Here is an 11,330-nt window from a genome sequence, read left to right on the forward strand (position 1 = left end):
TTTTTGTTATTGTTAGTAAGCTTGGTAGCAGTGATTAGGAGGGCCCGGCCATGATGAGTCCACAGGGAAAATATAATACCCTGTGACCTGATCATGCCCACAGGCTGATGGGCCCTCATGAAACACCTGCTACTAAAGCATAGTCCAACTATTAAACTATTAGTGATTTAGCCTCTTCCTAAATAATATTAAACTATTCAAAGAGATGACGGATTCAAATGAACAGTAAAATTAAAGATGTGTACATACTAGCAAACATTTAAGGAAGGAATCATACCAATACTCTACAATCTCTTTTAGAAGATTATAAGCAGAGAGAATACTTCCTCATTCTATGAAGCCACCATTATCTTAATACCAAAACTAGACAAGTATTACAAGAAAAGAACACTATAGACCAATAACTCTTATGAACATAGATGGAAAAATCCTAAACAAAACATTAGCAAGTGAAATCCAATAATGTATAATGAGAATTATATACCATGACCAAGTGGGAATTATTTCATGTATGCAAGCTGGTTGAACATTCAAAAATAAGCTAATACAATCCATCACATCAATAGGCTAAAAAATCACATGATTATATAAATAGCTACATAAATGGCATTCGACAAAATTCAATACCAATTTATGACAAAATCTCTCAGTAAACTAGGAAGAGAGGGAACTTCCTAAACTTGATAAAGGATATCCACAAAAAACCTTATAGCCAACATTACACTTAATGTTAAGATACTAGAAACTTTACCACTAAGATCAGGAACAAGACGAGGATATGCCCTCTCACCACTCCTTTTCAACGTTGTACTGGAAGTCCTCTCTAATGCAGAGGGACAAAATAAGGAAATAAGAAGTATACCACTTGGGAAAGAAGAAATAAAACTATCTTTGTTCACAAATGGCATTATTGTCTAAGTAGAAAATCCAAAAGAATCAAAATATAACTTTTAAAACTAGTAAGTGATTATAGCAAAGTTGCAGGATACAATGTTAATATACAAAAGCCAATTGCTTTCCTAAATACCAGCAATAAACAAGTGGAATTTTAAATTAAAAACACAATACCACTTACATTAGCATCCCAATAAATAAAATACTTACATACAAATTTAGTAAAATATGTGTAAGATCTACATGAAGAAAACTACAAACTCTGATGAAAAATAAAATCAAAGAGCTAAATAACTGGAGAGATATTCCATGTTCATGAATAGGAAAACCTCAATCTAAAGTTTATACAGAAAGGCAAAAGACCCAGAACAGCCAACACAATACTGAAGAAGAGAAAAGCTGGAGGACTGACACTACCCAACTTCAAGACTTACTATAAAGCTGCAGTAATCAAGACAGCGAGATATTGTTGAAAGAATAGCCAAATAGATCAGTAGAACACAATAGAGATCCAAGAAATAGACCCACATAAATATAGTCAATCGATCTTTGACAAAGGGGCAGAGACAATAAGATGGAGCAAAGACAGTCTTTTGAACAAATGGTGCTGAAATAACTGGACATCCATGTGCAAAAAACATATGAGTCTATACATAGACCTTACATCCTTCACAAAATTAACTCAAAATGGATCATAGACCTCAATGCAAAACACAAAAATATAAAAGTAGAAAATAACATAAGATAAAACCTAAATGATCTTGCATATGGAGATGACCTTTTGATATAACATCAAAGGCATGATCCATGAGAGAAATAATTGATAAGCTAAATTTAATTAAAATGGAGAACTACTGCTCTGAAAAGACAACGTTAGAAGAATGAGAAAACGAGCCACAAACTGGGAGGAAACATTTGTAAAAGACACATATGATAAATGACAGTTAACCAAAATATACAAAGAACTCCTTAAACTCAACAATAAGAAAACAACCCAATTAAAAAATAAGCCAAACACCTTACCAAACACCTCACCAAAGAAGATATACAGATCCATGTAAGAATATGAAAAAATCCTCCATATCATACGCCATCAGGAAAATGCAAATAAAAATATGACTGAACACTTATTAGAATGACCCAAATCCAGAACACGAACACTAAATGCCAGTAAGGGCATGTAGCAGCAGGAATTTCCATTCACTTCTGGTGGGAGTCAAAAATGGCACAGCCACTTTGGAAGACAGTTTGGCAGCTTCTTACAAAACTAAACATACTCTTACTATATGATCCAGCTATCATGCTCCTTATTATCTACCTACATGAGTTGAAAATTTATGTCCATGCACACATATGTTTATAGAAGCTTCATTCATAATTGCCAAAACATTGCTTTTAGAAATAATCAAAATATCCTTCAGTAGGTGAATGGATAAATAAACTGTGGTAAATACAGACAACAGAATATCATTTAGCGCTAAAGAAAAATGAGTTATGTAATGTACTGGTGGTTGCAAAACTTAGAATATTCTAAAGAATTGAATTATACACTTTAAATGGGTGAATTGTATTGTATGTGAATGATATCTCAACAAAGCTATTAACAAAAAAGAGAAAGATAAAATGATAGAATAAGTTTTTATTATAACAGTAATGTATGCTCTTCTGTTAGATTGGCTTTTTTAAGGATTTTATAATAAAATTTAAAATAATCTGAAAAGAAAAAAAGAAAAATGAGTTACTGAAGCCATGAAAAGACATGGAGGAACCTTACATGTATATTAATAGGTGCAGGAAGCCAATATTAAGACTGTGTACTACATGATTCTAACTACATGACATTCTGAAAAAGGCAAACCTAAGCAAACAGTAAAAAGATCAGTAGTTGCTAGAGGGTGGAGGGTAGGGAGAGGGATGAATAGGCAGAGCACAGATTTTTAGGGCAGTGAAAATACTCTGTATGTATCCACTACAATGGTTGTCCAAACCATTAGAATTGTATGTTTGTCCAAACCTTTAGAATCCACAATACCAAGAGTCAACCCTAATGTAAACTATGGATTTTGGGTGATTATAATGTGTCAATGTAATAAATATACTACTCTGGTGGGAATGTTGGTGATGGAGGAAACTATGCAAGTGTGGGGGCAGGGGATATATGAGAAATCTCTATAGCTTCCCCTCAACTTTGCTGTGTACCTGAAACTGCTCTTTAAAATATCTATCCTACAACTAACAGCAATATGTGCATGTATATAACATATTGCTGCTAGCTATAGATTTTCTATATGCACACACATACACAAACATATACTCTCTTTTTACTATCAGCTCTCAATTAGTCATACCAATGAGCTAAAAGTTGATGCAGTGTGTGCTTTAGAGGTTCTGTCTCAGGTTACATGTCCCAGCTTCCCCACTCCCTTTTGTACAAAAGGGCATAGCAAGTTCTCCTGATATTTGAAATAGCAGTTTAGAGATGAAATACAATTTTACTTAAATATTTATTTTTCTTATTTTCCAGAGATATTTTAAACATCTGGTCTTTTTGTGGGGAGGGGAATAAGAGTTCCAGCTAACAGAGCAGAATTTTGTAAACAGATATTTCGTGTTTGCTGAAAGCAGGTCTGGGGATCCTGGAAGACCATATCCCAGTGGATATGAATCTGTTTACTGTTTGTTCAAATGAAGTTGGTTATTGCCTGCTCATTGCTCCTGGACACAAAAGCACAAGAACTCTGATTCCTTAGACAAAAGCCCCAGCAGAGTAGGCTTTTGCAGTGATGGGCAGGACTTTGGGTGGGGGATGTGTATGGTTGTGGGAAATCTGGGCAGTCCACTGAGTGGGGAGCTTCTGACACAAGGCGAAGCACTAGATGAAGGTGGATTCTGAAGGCACTGCTACTGTTCTTTGAATTGCGGTCAATTTGACATCTCGGGAGGATATGATTAAGCCAGATACACTGACAAAGTAAATAAAGTCATAACTACAAAGATTTATTAAAAAGATTAAAAGAAAATTTATAACCTGCTGCGGTAGATGCAGTAAATACTGTGATCTGTCTTCAGGAAAGAACCTGTTGTCCAGCTCCCGGGAGTGTGGTTAGCAGATGCCCCTCAGCTTTCAGCACCTTCATGGACTGTCTCAGTGGCAGAGATCTGCCCTGTTCCAGGGCACAGCCTGGGGCAGGCCACATGCAGTGATTCATTGACATGGGGATATCAAGGCCTGGCCATCTCAGCCCAGTCAGGTGCAACTCTGAAGGGCCACTCTAGCTCCAGAGCTTCATGTGGGGTTGGCTACAGCTGTCTTTGGGACTGCATTAGTCTTGACTTCCCTCTCTTCCCACTCCGTTATCCCTCCCCTCCCCGAATCACAGTGTTCACTTTCTGGGAGACCTAAGCTGTGACCAGAGCTAAGATAATACTGTGCTCAGGAATACATAGTGTCCTTTGGCCATTTTCCAGCCAGTGTCAGAATCCCTTTTTCACACTATTTTTGGGTGGAACCATCTCCATTCACTGTTCCATCTTTGGACCACTATAACAGACAGCACTTAAAGGAATAAGTGGGGGCCACTTCTTTTAATTTAAATTTGAATTTAAAACTTCTGTTTAAGACTTTATTAAAGAGTAAAAAAGAAAGCATCACGATGAAACAAGATTGAGGCAAAATATAACTCTGTGTCTTCCATGTATTACAAAAGTCTCTGCAAATTAATAAGAAAAAAACTCCAAAATAGAAGTATACACAAAAGACTTGAGCAGACATTTCGTAAAAGATGAAATCAAAAACTAAATAAACATATGAAAAGTAGCTTGCCCACACTAGTTATCAGGGGAATGAAAATTAAAATCTCACAGTAAACTACACACTCACCAGAAAGCTAAAATGAAGGAAACAGAAAACACCATCTTTTTGGAATATGCCAAGCAACTGGAATGATCATATGTTGGTAGTATGGTACAATCATTTGAAAATATGGGACATATATATATATATATATATATATATATATATATGGAGATATATATATATATGGAGATATATATATATATGGAGATATATATATATATGGAGATATATATATATATGGAGATATATATATACACACACACACACATATATGTATGTATGTCCCATGATCTAGCAACTCCCCTGCAAGGTATATATCCAATAGAAATACATACATGTTTATAGAAGCCCCATTCACTAATAAGCAAGACAGGACAACAATCCAATGCCTATCAACAGTAGAACAGATAAATAAAAAATACAGACATAGAGTGGGATACTGTATGGCATTAAAATGAACAGTTGCCACACATGCAGCAGCATGGATGAATCTTACAAGCATAATATTGAACAAGAGAAGCCAGCTCTTTTAAAGGACATGCCATATGAGTCCAGTGATAAAGTTCAAAAACCAACCCAACTAATCTATAGTGTTAGAAATCAGGGTACCTCTTGGGAGGGGAAAGTGTCTGGAAAGAAGTGCAAGAGCGGCTTCTGGAACGTTAATAATATTCTGTTTCTTAATCTGGGTACTGTTTACACAAGTTTCCTCACTTTAGGAAAATTCAGTGAGCTGTATTTTTTATTAAGTTTGTACTTTTCCATAGTATTTAATAGAAAGGATTATCTCAAAATTAACTTGTAGGACAAATATTTGTTACTTAATTGCAGTGAATCTCGGTTCATTTTAGACAGTAATTGCTATTTTACAGTGGTGGCTTCACCAAGTTGTTGCCCCTTTCTGTTTCTTTCACATGCATATTGATTCCTTTAATAGTCAGGTATTATTGTAATGAGCTTAAGCATGTAAAGAGGGCAACTAGATTCCACCACTCCAGGGCGTGTGATTCATTATTTTTATACAGTTTTGTTGAGGTATAATTGACACATGGCAAGTTGCCCATATTTTAAATATGCAATTGAAAAGTTTTGATATATATACATACAGTCACACATCATTTAACAACAAGGATACATTCTGAGAAAAGCATCCTTAGGCAATTTCATCACTGTGTGAACATACTTACATAAACCTGGATGGTATAGCCTACTACACACCTATGCTATATATTATAGCCTCTTGCTCGTAGGCTCCAAACCTGTACAGCATGTTACTGCACTGACTAGTGTAAGGAAATAGTAACATAATGGTGAGTATTTGTGCAATAGAAATTTTTTGGCTCCATTATAATCTTATGAGACAGACGTCATATATGTAGTCTGTCATTGACCAAAAGTCATTATGTGGTACATGACTGTATTTGTAAAGCTATCAGCACAATCAACATGGTGAACACACACATTACTCTCAGAAGTTTCCTTGTGCCATTTGGCAATCTTTCCATCCTATCCTTCCACCATCATATGATATATACTCTTTGTTTGGTTTCTTTTATTTTACTTTGGGCTTTCTATGTGTGTTATATGTCTCAGTAGTTCATTCCCTTTTATTTCTGTAGGATTACATTGTATGGATATACTAAGATTTGTGTACCTATTCACCTCTTGATGGACACTTGGATTGTTTCCAATTTTTCATAATCACAAATAAACCTGCTCTGAACATTTATTTTAAAATCTTTGTTTAAATATAGACTTTCCTTTCCCTTGGATAAATGTCATGGAGTGGAATAGTTAGATCATATGGTAGGCATATTTTCAACACTTGCTTGTCACTTGTTTGGAAGCAGCTTATAACCACCACCTTTATCTTTAGAATAATTGGTCCATTCCATTTTGCTTTCTGAGTGGCACTTTTCTACCCGTCTGATTATCTGATTACCTTTCTTAGAAGAAAGAGTCAAATAAGGATTTGTTTCTACTTACTAACTACCTTGTAGTAAATCTGTTTCCCTGTGGAAAACTGGAGATGTCTCCTTTGTAGTGAGCTGTAAATGCAGAGGCATTTCTGAGTTGGAAGTGTTTAACATTTTACTTTGCCTGTTTTCAGGTTCCATATTCCTTGGAAGAGTAATGACATTTTCTTCTCTACTAATATTTATTAAATTTTTATTTAAATTTTACTTTCCTCCTTCATAGCATTTTACCCGATATCTGAATAAAACAGAAAGGTATTAAAAAGAAGACTGGGCAATATTTAAAATGCCTTCTTTAAATAAGCAAGGATTAGGCAGAGAGTGATCTAACATCATTCCAGGTGTTGATACTTGCCTACTGACTAGAAAGGAACTGTACAAGGCGTCATAACTCTAGAAGATGTGGTATCTGTGCTGTACACCCAGATATACCTCCAACAACCAGATGATGGGAACAGCACACGTGCAGCTCCAAGCACAGAAGACAGCTCCTCTATTGGTCCGCACAGCGGGACATCCTATTCTGTGGGTAGGACTGACTCAAAGTTATTTCAGGCAGAAAGGGCAGATGGAAAATATAATAAAGCCAATGCGAGGATATGTTTGTAGACTAGGAAACAATATGATCATCTAGGAGATTATGTCCAGATCATGGTCAAAACACTGATGACCACAAGCAGAAGTTATCACTCAAGGAAACAGGGCTTAAGGAAAAATTATATAGTGTGGAACTCGCAGGATACTTTTATACAAATTAAATCAAGTTAAAATCAACAATGATTATCTTCACATGAAAAAAAAAAAAAGAGTAACGTAAAATTAGCCTCGGAGATGCCTTTTATCTGGCACTATGAAAAAAGTACGTCTGCTTCTAACCATGAATTAACACTTTATCTGCTCTCTCGATCTCATCCTATTCCTCCACGATCTATTCCCTTTTCTTAAGCAGATTTGAGATATAATTACATACTATAAAGTTCATTCATTTAAACCATACAATGAAATGTTTTTAGTATATTCACAGAGTTGTGCAAATATCAGCACAATACAATTTTGGAACATTTCATGTCCACTGGCAATCACTCCCCCATTTCTTTTTCCCCTATCCTCTGGCAACAACTAATCTACTTTCTGTCTGTATGGATTTGCCTATTCTGGGTCTTCATATAAATGGAGTCACACAATATATGGTGTTTTGTGAAGGGCTTCAAGCTTATGTAAGCTTGAAAGCTTACATAACGCTTTCAAGATTCATATTCATGCTATGTCATGTCAGGACTTCATTCCTTTTTATTGATGAATAATATTTCATTATATGAATATACCATATTTTGTTTATCCGTTCATCAGCTGATAGACAATTGGGTTATTTCCACATTTTGGCTACCAGGAATAATACTAGTTTGAGTACTTGTGTATAGGTTTTGGTATAGAAGTACTTTTTTCTCTCAAGCATATACTTAGGAATGGAATTTCTGGGTTATATCATAACTCTGGGAAATGCCAAACTGTTTTAAAGTGTGACTGCACCATATTACACTTCCACCAGCAATGGATAATGGTTTCAATCTCTCTATATTCTTTCTGACACCTATTATTTTCTCTCTTTTCTTATTCTAGCTATGCTAATGGGTATAAAGTAGGATCTCTTTGTGGGTTTGATGTTGAGCATCTTTTTATGTTTTTATTAGTCATTTGTATATCTTGTTTGTAGTAATGTCTATTCAAATTATTTACCTATTTTTAACTTACTTTTCATTATTGAATTGTAAGAGCTCTCCATATATGCTTGGTACATGTCTCTTTCTACAAATTTGATTTGCAAATTTTTTTTTCCATTCACTGGTGGTCTTTTCACTTTCTTGATTGTATGATTTGCTGCACAAAAGATTTTAATTATAATAAAGTACAATTAACTTATTTTTTATTTTGTCATTTGTGTTTTTGGTGTTAAATCTAAAAAATCATTGCCTGAATCAAGGCCACAAATATTTATTCCAAGACTTCTTCTGAGAATTCACAGTTCACACTCTCAAATTAGGTCTATGATTCATTTTGAGTTGAATTTTTATATTTTGTGAGGTAAGAACACAGCCTCATGATTTTTGCATGTGGATATCCAGTTCTTCCATGACTTCATTGAAAAACTGTTCTTTTTTCATTGAATTTGCTATCTTTGTTTAAAAGTCAGTTGAGCAGAAATAATAAGGGCTTATTTGTAAACCCTCGATTCTATTCCATTTAGACAGATAAGACAGATAGATGATTGATTGATGATAGATAGATAGATAGACAGATAGATAGATAGATAGATAGATAGATAGATATCTTTAAGCTAGTACATGTTGTCTCAATTGCTATGGCTTTGTTTTGAAATTTGGAAATTTGAGTCCTTCAATTTTGTTTTTCTAGGATTAGTTTGGCTATTCTAGATTTCTTGCATTTCCGTATGAATTTTACAATCAGTTTGTCAATTTTTGTGAAAAGCAAACTGGGATTCTCTTTTTTATAAGAAAGTCTATTAGGATTGTTGCATTCAGTCTCTCAATTACTTTAAGGAATATTGCCATCTTAAAAATATTAAGTCTTCTAATATGTGAACCCAAGATGTCTTTACATTTCATTGGCTCTTAATTTTTCAGCAATATTTTGTAATTTTCAGCACACAAGTTTTTAATCTTTTTCCAAAGCTATTTCTTTTGAACATTTCAACATTGAAAAAAATTGTATTTCATTCAATGCTATAATATTTCAATACCATAAATGGAATTGTCTTCTTAATATTAATTTTAGATTCTTCATACTAGTGTAAAGAAATAAAATTGATTTTTGTGTATTAATCTTGCATCCTGAAACTCTGCTGAACTCATTTATGAGTTCTAATAGCTTTTTAGTCAATGCCTTATGGTTTTGTATGTACAAAATCATTTCAACTGCAAATAGACATTCTTTTTCAATTTGGGTGCCTTTTTTTTCTCTTTCCTAATTAACCTAGCTAGAAATTCCAATACTATGTTAATAGAAGTAGTGAGAATAAACGTCCTTGTCCTGTTCTGATCTTGGGGGAAAACACTTGGTCATTCACCATCAAATATAACATAATCTATGGGGTTTTTGTAGACATCCTTTGTAAGGCTAGATAGTTCCGTTTTAACTCTGGTTCTTTGAGTGTTTTTTGTTTTTTGTTTTTTTTATCATGAATGAGTTTTGCCATGTGTCAGGTTCTGTTTTTGCATCTACTGAGATGATCATGTGATTTTTGTCCTTTATTCTATTAATACAATGTATCATATTATTTGGTTTTCAGATGCAAACATTGCCTTGCATTCCTGGGAGAAATCTTTCTTTGTCATGGTGTATAATGCATTTTATATGTTGCTGGATTTTGCTTGCCAGTATTTGGTTGAGGATTTTCTGTATTTATCTTCATAAGAAATATTAAATTACCGTTTTCTTTTCTTGCAATATCTTTGCCTGGCTTTAATATCATAGTGGCCTTATGAGTTGGAAAGTGCTCCCATTTCTTCTATATTTTGAAACAGCTTGTGAAGTATTGGTTTTTATTCTTTGGATGCTTAATAGAATTCACCAGTGACGGAAACTGGTGAATTTGGAAATTTTTTGTGGAAAGTTTATTTTTTTAATTTAATAATCCAACTGTTTATACATAAATTCAGATTTTCTATTCTTCTTTAGTCAGTTTTGATAGTTTGTGTCTTTCTAAAGATGTATCCATTTGATCTCAATGATTTAATTTGTTGGCATAGAATTGCCTATAGATTCCTTGACAATCCTTTTTATTTCTATAAGGTCAGTAGTGTTGTGTCCCCTCTTATTCCTGGCTTTAGTAATTTGAGTCTTCTTTTATTTATTTGTCAGTCGAAAGAAAGATTTGTCAAATTTGTTGATTTTTTAAAATAATGCATTTTTTGTTTCATTGGTTTTTTTCTGCTGTCTCATTCTTCTCTAGTCATTATCGTTTCCTTTTTTGCTAGCTCTTAGGTTTAATCTGCTCTTCTTTTTCTAGTTTCTTAAGGTGGAAAATGAAGTTAGTGACTTTTTAGCATATTTGCATTTATGCCCATAACTTTCCATCAGAGTTCTTCTTAACTGTATTCCATACATTTTGGGATATTGTGGTTTTGTTTTTATTTATGTCGATTTTTTAAATTTCTCTTGGATTTTCTTCTTTGACACATTATTTGGGGGTGTTTGTTTAATTTCCACATGAGTACATTTCCTGAAATTCCTTCTGTTACTGATTTCTAATTTAATTCCTATATGGTCAGAAAATGTATTAGGTATGATTCTAATCTTCAATCTATTGATATCTGTTTTATGGCTGATCACATGGTCTATTGTAGAGAATATTCCATATGTGCTTTAGAAGACTATGTATTCTGCTGTATTTGAGTAGAGTGTTCTACAGATATCTGTTGGGTCTAGTTACAGTGTTATTCAAATTGTTTATACTCCTGTTGATCTTTTGCTTATTTGTTCTGTCAATTATTGAAAGTGGGTTATCGAAATTTCCAGCTGTTATTGTTGAATTGCCTATTTTTTCCTTCAATTCTGTCAGTTTTTGCTTTATGTATTGGGGGGCT

Source organism: Rhinopithecus roxellana, chromosome 13 (genome assembly GCF_007565055.1).
Source record: "Rhinopithecus roxellana isolate Shanxi Qingling chromosome 13, ASM756505v1, whole genome shotgun sequence".
NCBI lineage: Eukaryota > Metazoa > Chordata > Mammalia > Primates > Cercopithecidae > Rhinopithecus > Rhinopithecus roxellana.